This window comes from Lactuca saligna, chromosome 7 (genome assembly GCF_052625555.1).
Source record: "Lactuca saligna cultivar CGN05327 chromosome 7, ASM5262555v1, whole genome shotgun sequence".
Classification (NCBI taxonomy): domain Eukaryota; kingdom Viridiplantae; phylum Streptophyta; class Magnoliopsida; order Asterales; family Asteraceae; genus Lactuca; species Lactuca saligna.
Genome location: NC_136423.1, coordinates 111524899 through 111534727, shown reverse-complemented (window position 1 = coordinate 111534727; position 9829 = coordinate 111524899). Strand labels below are relative to the sequence as shown.

The 9829-nt window shown below is 31.1% G+C and overlaps 1 long non-coding RNA gene across 1 annotated transcript; it reads left to right on the top strand.

Moving 5' to 3' along the window:
• The first annotated feature begins 8413 nt into the window (after window positions 1-8413).
• LOC145004331 (uncharacterized) lies at window positions 8414-9521 on the top strand. Its single transcript, XR_013662350.1, has 2 exons — window positions 8414-8461; window positions 9204-9521. It is a non-coding gene; the product is annotated as an uncharacterized LOC145004331 (long non-coding RNA).
• The last annotated feature ends 308 nt before the right edge of the window (window positions 9522-9829 follow it).

Genomic DNA, 9829 nt, shown 5'->3' with positions numbered 1-9829 from the left:
ACGCTGTTAGAATCGTATTTCAAACAAAGGTCATCTTATACTTAAAATTGTTCTTATCAAATAAACTACTTTCAAATCGATTTATAAACTGACATCAAGTCATCATTTCTTATTTATTAAACTTCTCAAAGGTTTTACAAAACTTATTTTAAATTTTTATTGTCAGAAGCACGCCTATATATGTGTAGTTATATATATATATATATATATATATATATATATATATATATATATATATATATATATATCATGTATACATATATAGACATAAAAGTTTTCCATCAGTTGGTTCAGTACCTTTGGGTAGCACATGCATATTTTGGTTATACACACACTATTAGTAACTATAATAGGTATAGTTAAGATATACTACTTACAATTCCAAGTACAAGGAATCACACAAGAGTTAGTTTATTTATGAGTCTATACTAATACATCACATACTATATGAAGAGATACGATTACATACAATTATAAGGCATACAAATTTCAAGACATACAATTACAAGAGATACGATTACATAAGATAGGGTACTAGATATTCATGAAATTTTACATACTACAAAATACCATATCAAAGAGATATGTTCATATACAAGAAACAAATGGACATTTTCATGCGTAAATCTGTTTTATACTAGGTTTTGTGAGACATTTCACGTACTTTCGAGTATGCATTATTAAGTCCTGTATTATATACCATAATCCCTTGTAGGGGGAGCGTGATACTTGTGTATAGATCTATACGGGATTGACAATCCCGCACCTAAACTGTTAGCTACAGTTAGACCGGCAGTTCTGGGGTGACAAATGTCATAACATTCCAACACCTGAAGAACGTTGTTACAGGCAGTCTGGGTCATTAGCATGGTTATAAAACTCACACGGAGTATTAAAAACACATTGATTTACGGGGTTATCATATACCTTAGCGATTATATATGTACACAAATCTACTATTTTAGACATGACAAACATCATGGTAATTCATTTTTGGGACTTTTAAACTACTACCCACTTATAAACAAATATTGGATTTCTGAAGCAAACATTCAAAACAATCGGATCTTGATAGAATGCTACATTTTATACTAGTAGAAAATATGGGATTTTCTAGGGTTTTCAAACGTTTACAATTACTTACAAACATGTTCGTTGGTACGAACTTTCCTTCAAACATTTACAGGTCTTTCTTTACAGCTTTACAAATCAAAGTCACATAAATACTTATGAATTCACCAGCATTATTGCTGATACTCGCTTTCAAAATAACTTGTATTCCCAGGACACGGATAGTCAAGTACGACTACCAGGTTCTGTGAAGACGGAGCGATCAAGACTCGTCTTTCATTTTTGAATATTCATTTTTGTAGAATTATACTATGAAAGAACTCAAATGTAATTAAAATTATACTATTAATGCAATGGATAATGTTGTTGCTTGTTTACTACTTTGCATTGTTGTGATACATTGCATGACGTCCTCCGCCCCAGAACGTTTCCGCCGTTCTCGGTTTTGGGGTGTGACAGTTGAGCCTGAATCTTTGGGCTTGTAAATTAGATACTATGAGTAGAGAAATATTATAATTTTGCCTTGGGACCTTGTGTTGGGCTTTCCATTTAGTTTTGAGAGTGGGCCTCGGGTGAGCCCATTTATTATTAGGCCTTGGTAGGCCCAATGTGTTTTAGGCTTTTAATGGGCTGGTTAGTGGTCTACCCTTAGACCTAATGAGTGAGAGTATGGACTTAGTTTATAAATGGGTTAATTGTGGTTTTGGCTCAGAGTTAGAGGCCGGTGCGTAGCAGCAACGTTATAGGGGATGCTCATCATCCGAGATGGGTCTTTTCACTATACTTTACCTAGAGTGGTACTTATGTGTGACCGGAGGGTCTTATGTGTTTACATTGAGTATTACCTTATCCTGCTTTATGTTGTATGCTATGTATTATGTCTTTGTGATTTATGCTATACGGAGCTTTACTGAACGGACCAGAGGGTCCAACGAACCGTGGGACTAGAGGGTCCCATTGAGACACATCGACTAGAGGGTTTTATTGAGTTATAGCCTCGAGTGGCTAATGTGTTGTGTGCGGTATTTTGGGGAACTCACTAAGCTTCGCGCTTACCATGTTATCTGTTATGTGTTTTTACTTTATTCGGTGGGTGGTCTTTTCCTACTTTATGTAAAGTCATGTTTTGTCTGTTAATTATTTATGTGTAAATATTACGCAACCCTTTCCTATATAAAGGATTGTAATCGATTGTAAAAATTATCAAATTTTCATATGAATAAAAAATTATGTTGTTATTTCCCTGGTGTCTCTCTAAACACTCTCTTTCCGATTCTCTTAGCCTATCCTTAAAGTTCCTAGTTCTTTCAAGCACTTCATATTATATCCCTTATATATATATATATATATATATATATATATATATATATATATATATATATATGTATATATATATACATATATATATACATATATATATATATATACATATATATATATACATATATATATATATACATACATATATATATATATATATATATATATATATATATATATATAAAGAAGCTGCTGCTGCACATACGACTCTGGTTGCTTCCCTTCTCGTAGCCTTCCTTGTAAGTTTACTCTTCTTGATTTTAATTTTAGTTCATATTGTTTTTATGGTTTAACGGTAAACCCGGAAAAAACCGCCATACCCCCTTATTGTAATTAAAGAAGCAGTTAAAAATATTAAGTCATTAGAATTACCATTAGTTACTGATTACATAATAATAGAAGTTGATGGATGCAAAGAAGGATAGGGAGCCGTTCTCCTTTGCAAATCCGATAAATATAGCCCAAAAGATACAGAAAAATATGCTCATATGCTAGTGGAAGCTTTAACAAGACAGGAATGAATTGGACTTCTATAGACTACAAAATACAAGCTTTAATAAATGCTTTAGAAAAATTTAAAATATTTTTACATAAAGAATTTACAGTTAGAACAGATTGTGAAGCTATAGTTCGTTTTATTAAAAATGATCAAAGTAGGAAAATAAATAGGACACGATGGATTAATTTACAAAATACAATACAAGGAAGTGGATATAAGATAAATTTTGAGCACATAAAAGGAGAAAATAATGGAATAGCTGATATGCTATCCCGAAATATTAACAAATTATTTTCTGCAGATGGATAGTCAAAACAAAGGAAAGAGCAAACTAATACAGCCTACACAGCAAAAAAAGAGTTCCCCTTCTATGAGTATTTCCTCAGAAGAAGATAGAAACACAACATCAACAGAAAAATTATTGGATTCGGCAATAAAAACAGAATATCTGCATAAACCCACACAACAGAACTCGATTCCTTATATGGAAGTAGCGAGTATTACACATAATAATAATAACCTTATGCAAGGATCTAGACCACAATCTCAAAACATTCAACATTTACATTATTGGACACGATCTTCAAAAAATACACAATATACACAGAACAGAAAAGCCGTTATAGCATTTGGTAACTGCACTTTACCAATTTGCTTCGATGAACGTAAAAGGTTTAGGCCCATGATCGGGGTAAACTTGACAGAAGACCAACAATGTTTGCTAGACAACTTATGGCATATTCAGACAGTTCCACAGGCTTCATCATTTAAAGTTCAAATTCTCAATGCTTTAAGTTTTTACTTTCATAAACAATCACCATTGACTCATGAAAAACAAATAAAAAAGTTTACACATTATGTTGTCATCAGGGGCATTAAAGTTGGGATTTTTAATAATTGGGCAACAGTCATAAAATATATACAGTGTCAAAATCCTCTTTATAAGGGATGTTATAGCTTTCAAGAAGCTATGAATATTGCTCGAGAACATTTTGGGTTAAACAGTTTTTTCATAGAACCTGAACAGGTGAAAACATTTTCAGAAATAGCAAAAACTAATCCAGAGCAAATGATCAAAGCTCAGGAGGAAATTATTGCAAAGTTACAACAACAACTTATCCAATCTGGAAAAGAAACACAGCATATACAAAGCCAGATTGAAAACAATATTTTGAGACAAAAAATAAAAATTCTTGAAGCAAAAAATATACAGCTTATACAAAGGAATGAGAAAAAAGATGAGAAATTAAAAACAACAATATACAGAAATTATGAATGCTTTAAAGATCGCATTTTAGATCTCCCTTGGAGAAAAACGCTGAGACCAGTACTTGATCAGTTCAAAGAATTTGAGCAAATGGTGTCTCAAATAATTTGTATAGAATTTCCAACAATTCTATATAAATTACAGCAGAAGATTGTACAGATTGCTTTTCAAGAAATCAATTATAAAGGAGTTATAGTAATCCAAAGATTGAATGATGAAGGAGAAGATACTCCCATACTCCTGTTACAGATAAACCTAAAGACTACAGATATACCAGAAGAACAGATAATTAATTTTTATCACAATGAAATGATAGATTACTTAGAATTCTGCCTCAATAGTAGCACAGAAAGTCTTCTTAATAAATTAGGAGAAAATTTTATTTTAACAGCCAAAAACATCGCCTCTCATAGCATCAGTCCAATTATTGGGTGCAAAATTTTTTCTTCTTTTCCAGCAGCAGATGAACATACATACAGACCTGCTAGAAAAAGGATCTTCATCACCCAAAGAACAGTACAACATGGCTATCTTAAAAAGTTATCATGCAAACACGAAATAGATTTTGGTACTCTACAAAATCTTTCGAACGAAGATATATGCACAGCTCAAAAAACACCTTTACTACCTGCAAGTTTTCGTTGGGAAAATTATAAACTCCTAGCAGAAGGACACTAATTACAGATTTGGTCTCATCAAAACTGGCATATGCTCTTGCCATTCAGCGGCGAAGGAGATACACTATTGAGACTAGAAGATATCATAAACAGTGAAGAACAGGTTGACACGGAACCAGGATCACCGGTTTCTATTGATAGTACTCATCGGGATTTATAGCAAATGATGTTTTTTCAACAAGGGATACAAAGTGATAAATTAGAACAAATTTAGGCGCCATTTGAGAAAAATGACAAGACATAACAAGTTCAAGGGCCATTTATGAAATTATAAGTTGTCGTATAGAATTATTATTTTCGATTTTTAGAAATGTGCTTTTACTTTATTCGGTGTGAGGTCTTTTCCTACTTTATGTAAAGTCATGTTTTGTCTGTTAATTATTTATGTGTAAATATTACGCAACCCTTTCCTATATAAAGGATGGTAATCGATTGTAAAAATTATCAAATTTTCATACGAATAAAAAATTTTGTTGTTATTTCCCTCGTGTCTCTCTAAACACTCTCTTTCCAATTCTCTTAGCCTATCTCTTAAAGTTCTTAGTTCTTTCAAGGACTTCATATTATATCCCTTATATATATATATATATATATATATATATATATATATATATATATACATATATATATATATATATATATATATATATATATATAAAGAAGCTGCTGCTGCACATACGACTCTGGTTGCTTCCCTTCTCGTAGCCTTCCTTGTAAGTTTACTCTTCTTGATTTTAATTTTTGTTCATATTGTTTTTATGGTTTAACAGTAAACCCGGAAAAAACCGTCATACCCCCTTATTGTAATTAAAGAAGCAGTTAAAAATATTAAGTCATTAGAATTACCATTAGTTACTGATTACATAATAATAAAAGTTGATGGATGCAAAGAAGGATGGGGATCCGTTGTCCTTTGCAAATCCGATAAATATAGCCCAAAAGATACAGAAAAACTATGCTCATATGCTAGTGGAAGCTTTAACAAGACAGGAATGAATTGGACTTCTATAGACTACGAAATACAAGCTTTAATAAATGCTTTAGAAAAATTTAAAATATTTTTACATAAAGAATTTACAGTTAGAACAGATTGTGAAGCTATAGTTCGTTTTATTAAAAATGATCAAAGTAAGAAAATAAATAGGACACGATGGATTAATTTACAAAATACAATACAAGGAAGTGGATATAAGATAAATTTTGAGCACATAAAAGGAGAAAATAATGGAATAGCTGATATGCTATCCCGAAATATTAACAAATTATTTTTTGCAGAAGGATAGTCGAAACAAAGGAAAGAGCAAACTAATACAGCCTACACAGCAAAAAAGGAGTTCCTCTTCTATGAGTATTTCCTCAGAAGAAGATAGAAACACAACATCAACAAAAAAATTATTGAATTCAGTAATAAAAACAGAATATCTGCATAAACCCACACAACAGAACTCGATTCCTTATATGGAAGTAGCGAGTATTACACATAATAATAATAACCTTATGCAAGGATCTAGACCACAATCTCAAAACATTCAACATTTACATTATTGGACACGATCTTCAAAAAATACACAATATACACAGAACAGAAAAGCCGTTATAGCATTTGGTAACTGCACTTTACCAATTTGCTTCGATTAACGTAAAAGGTTTAGGCCCATGATCGGGGTAAACTTGACAGAAGACCAACAATGTTTGCTAGACAACTTATGGCATATTCAGACAGTTCCACAGGCTTCATCATTTAAAGTTCAAATTCTCAATGCTTTAAGTTTTTACTTTCATAAACAATCACCATTGACTCATGAAAAACAAATAAAAAAGTTTACACATTATGTTGTCATCAGGGGCATTAAAGTTGGGATTTTTAATAATTGGGCAACAGTCATAAAATATATACAGTGTCAAAATCCCCTTTACAAGGGATGTTATAGCTTTCAAGAAGCTATGAATATTGCTCGAGAACATTTTGGGTTAAACAGTTTTTTCATAGAACCTGAACAGGTGAAAACATTTTCAGAAATAGCAAAAACTAGTCCAGAGCAAATGATCAAAGCTCAGGAGAAAATTATTGCAAAGTTACAACAACTTATCCAATCTTGAAAAGATACACAGCATATACAAAGCCAGATTGAAAACAATATTTTGAGACAAAAAATAAAAATTCTTGAAGCAAAAAATATATAGCTTATACAAAGAAATGAGAAAAAAGACGAGAAATTAAAAACAACAATATACAGAAATTATGAATGCTTTAAAGCTCGCATTTTAGATCTCCATTGGAGACAAACGTTGAGACCAGTACTTGATCAGTTCAAAGAATTGAGCAAATGGTGTCTCAAAAAATTTGTATAGAATTTCCAGCAATTCTATATAAATTACAGTAGAAGATTGTACAGATTGCTTTTCTAGAAATCAATTATAAAGGAGTTATAGTAATCCAAAGATTGAATGAGGAAGGAGAAGATACTCCCATACTCCTGTTACAGATAAACCTAAAGACTACAGATATGCCAGAAGAACAGATAATTAATTTTTATCACAATGAAATGATAGATTACGTAGAATTCTGCCTCAATAGCAGCACAGAAAGTCTTCTTAATAAATTAGGAGAAAATTTTATTTTAACAGCCGGAAACATCGCCTCTCACAGCATCAGTCCAATTATTGGGTGCAAAATTTTTTCTTCTTTTCCAGCAGCAGATGAACATACATACAGACCTGCTAGAAAAAGGATCTTCATCACCCAAAGAACAGTACAACATGGCTATCTTAAAAAGTTATCATGTAAACACGAAATAGATTTTGGTACTCTACAAAATCTTTCGAACGAAGATATATGCACAGCTCAAAAAACACCTTTACTACCTGCAAGTTTTCGTTGGGAAAATTATAAACTCCTAGCAGAAGGACACTAATTACAGATTTGGTCTCATCAAAACTAGCATATGCTCTTGCCATTCAGCGGCGAAGGAGATACACTATTGAGACTAGAAGATATCATAAACAGTGAAGAACAGGTTGACACGGAACCAGGATCACCGGTTTCTATTGATAGTACTCATCAGGATTTATAGCAAATGATGTTTTTTCAACAAGGGATACAAAGTGATAAGTTTGAACAAATTTAGGGGCCATTTGAGAAAAATGACAAGACATAACAAGCTCAAGGGCCATTTATGAAATTATAAGTTGTCGTAGAGAATTATTATTTCAGACTTTTAGAAATGTGCTTTTACTTTATTCGGTGTGAGGTCTTTTCCTACTTTATGTAAAGTCATGTTTTGTCTGTTAATTATTTATGTGTAAATATTACGCAACCCTTTCCTATATAAAGGATTGTAATCGATTGTAAAAATTATCGAATTTTCATACGAATAAAAAATTCTGTTGTTATTTCCCTCGTGTCTCTCTAAACACTCTCTTTCCGATTCTCTTAGCCTATCTCTTAAAGTTCTTAGTTCTTTCAAGCACTTCATATTATATCCCTTATATATATATATATATATATATATATATATATATATATATATATATATATATATATATATATATATATATATATATATATATAAAGAAGCTGCTGCTGCACATACGACTCTGGTTGCTTCCCTTCTCGTAGCCTTCCTTGTAAGTTTACTCTTCTTGATTTTAATTTTTGTTCATATTGTTTTTATGGTTTAACGGTAAACCCGGAAAAAACTGCCATACCCCCTTATTGTAATTAAAGAAGCAGTTAAAAATATTAAGTCATTAGAATTACCATTAGTTATTGATTACATAATAATAGAAGTTGATGGATGCAAAGAAGGATGGGGAGCCGTTCTCCTTTGCAAAACCGATAAATATAGCCCAAAAGATACAAAAAAAGTATGCTCATATGCTAGTGGAAGCTTTAAGAAGACAGGAATGAATTGGACTTCTATAGACTACGAAATACAAGATTTAATAAATGCTTTAGAAAAGTTTAAAATTTTTTTACATAAAGAATTTACAGTTAGAACAGATTGTGAAGCTATAGTTCATTTTATTAAAAATGATCAAAGTAAGAAAATAAATAGGACACGATGGATTAATTTACAAAATAATTATTAGATTTTACATATTCTGGATTGATATTAACCTGTGGGGTATCATATTTCATACTATAGTTACATGCAAAGTCTAGAAATTGAATACCTGTTGGTTCTAAATAATGTGTGATAGTTATTAGTCTGTGTTCGATTGTTCATGTCATTAATTTATATGATAACTGTTTATGATATGATTTTGGTGCTAGATGATAAGATATAACACTTTTAGTTGCTCCTGTATCTACTAATGCTGTTAAATCCAAAAATTTATTATTATCTAACCATAATCTACATTGTAGGTTTATCATGTTTGGTGATCCATCTGTTTATATTAATATATGTTCATTTGTTATTTGAGACATTTGGTTTGCATTCAACCCACGTCTATCAAATGTGAAGTGATCTGTGAATGATAGTTTATATGAAAACAAGTGAATGATGATTATCTATTTAAATTGTTATTCAAAGTTTACTTTTTACTCTCGATAGATATGTGTAATTTGATGGTTGTTACCGAGTAATGTATGGAGGTTGAGTGGTAATTAGGTTAAAGATTATAATCAAATATCTATATGTTCAAGAATCATTGTGTAATGATATTTTCTAATAACATGTCATCATATAGTGTCATGCCTAATAGCAAGTAGACATTTATTGATTGTGTATTAATATATATTACCAAATCTTGTGTTGGTCACACATAATAAGTTAGTTCTTACTATGACACCCACAACGATACATAAAAGGAACATAAAAACTTTAAAGTGGTCAACAAACAATAAAGAAAGACATAGTCGACTATTCTATTCCTAGAAATTAGCAAAAAATGTATTTTCTTTGTTTATAATAAATTTTTTATATGTTTATAAATGATTTATTAATAATAATATCCATTAATTCAATAGTAATTTTCAGTAAAGTTCCA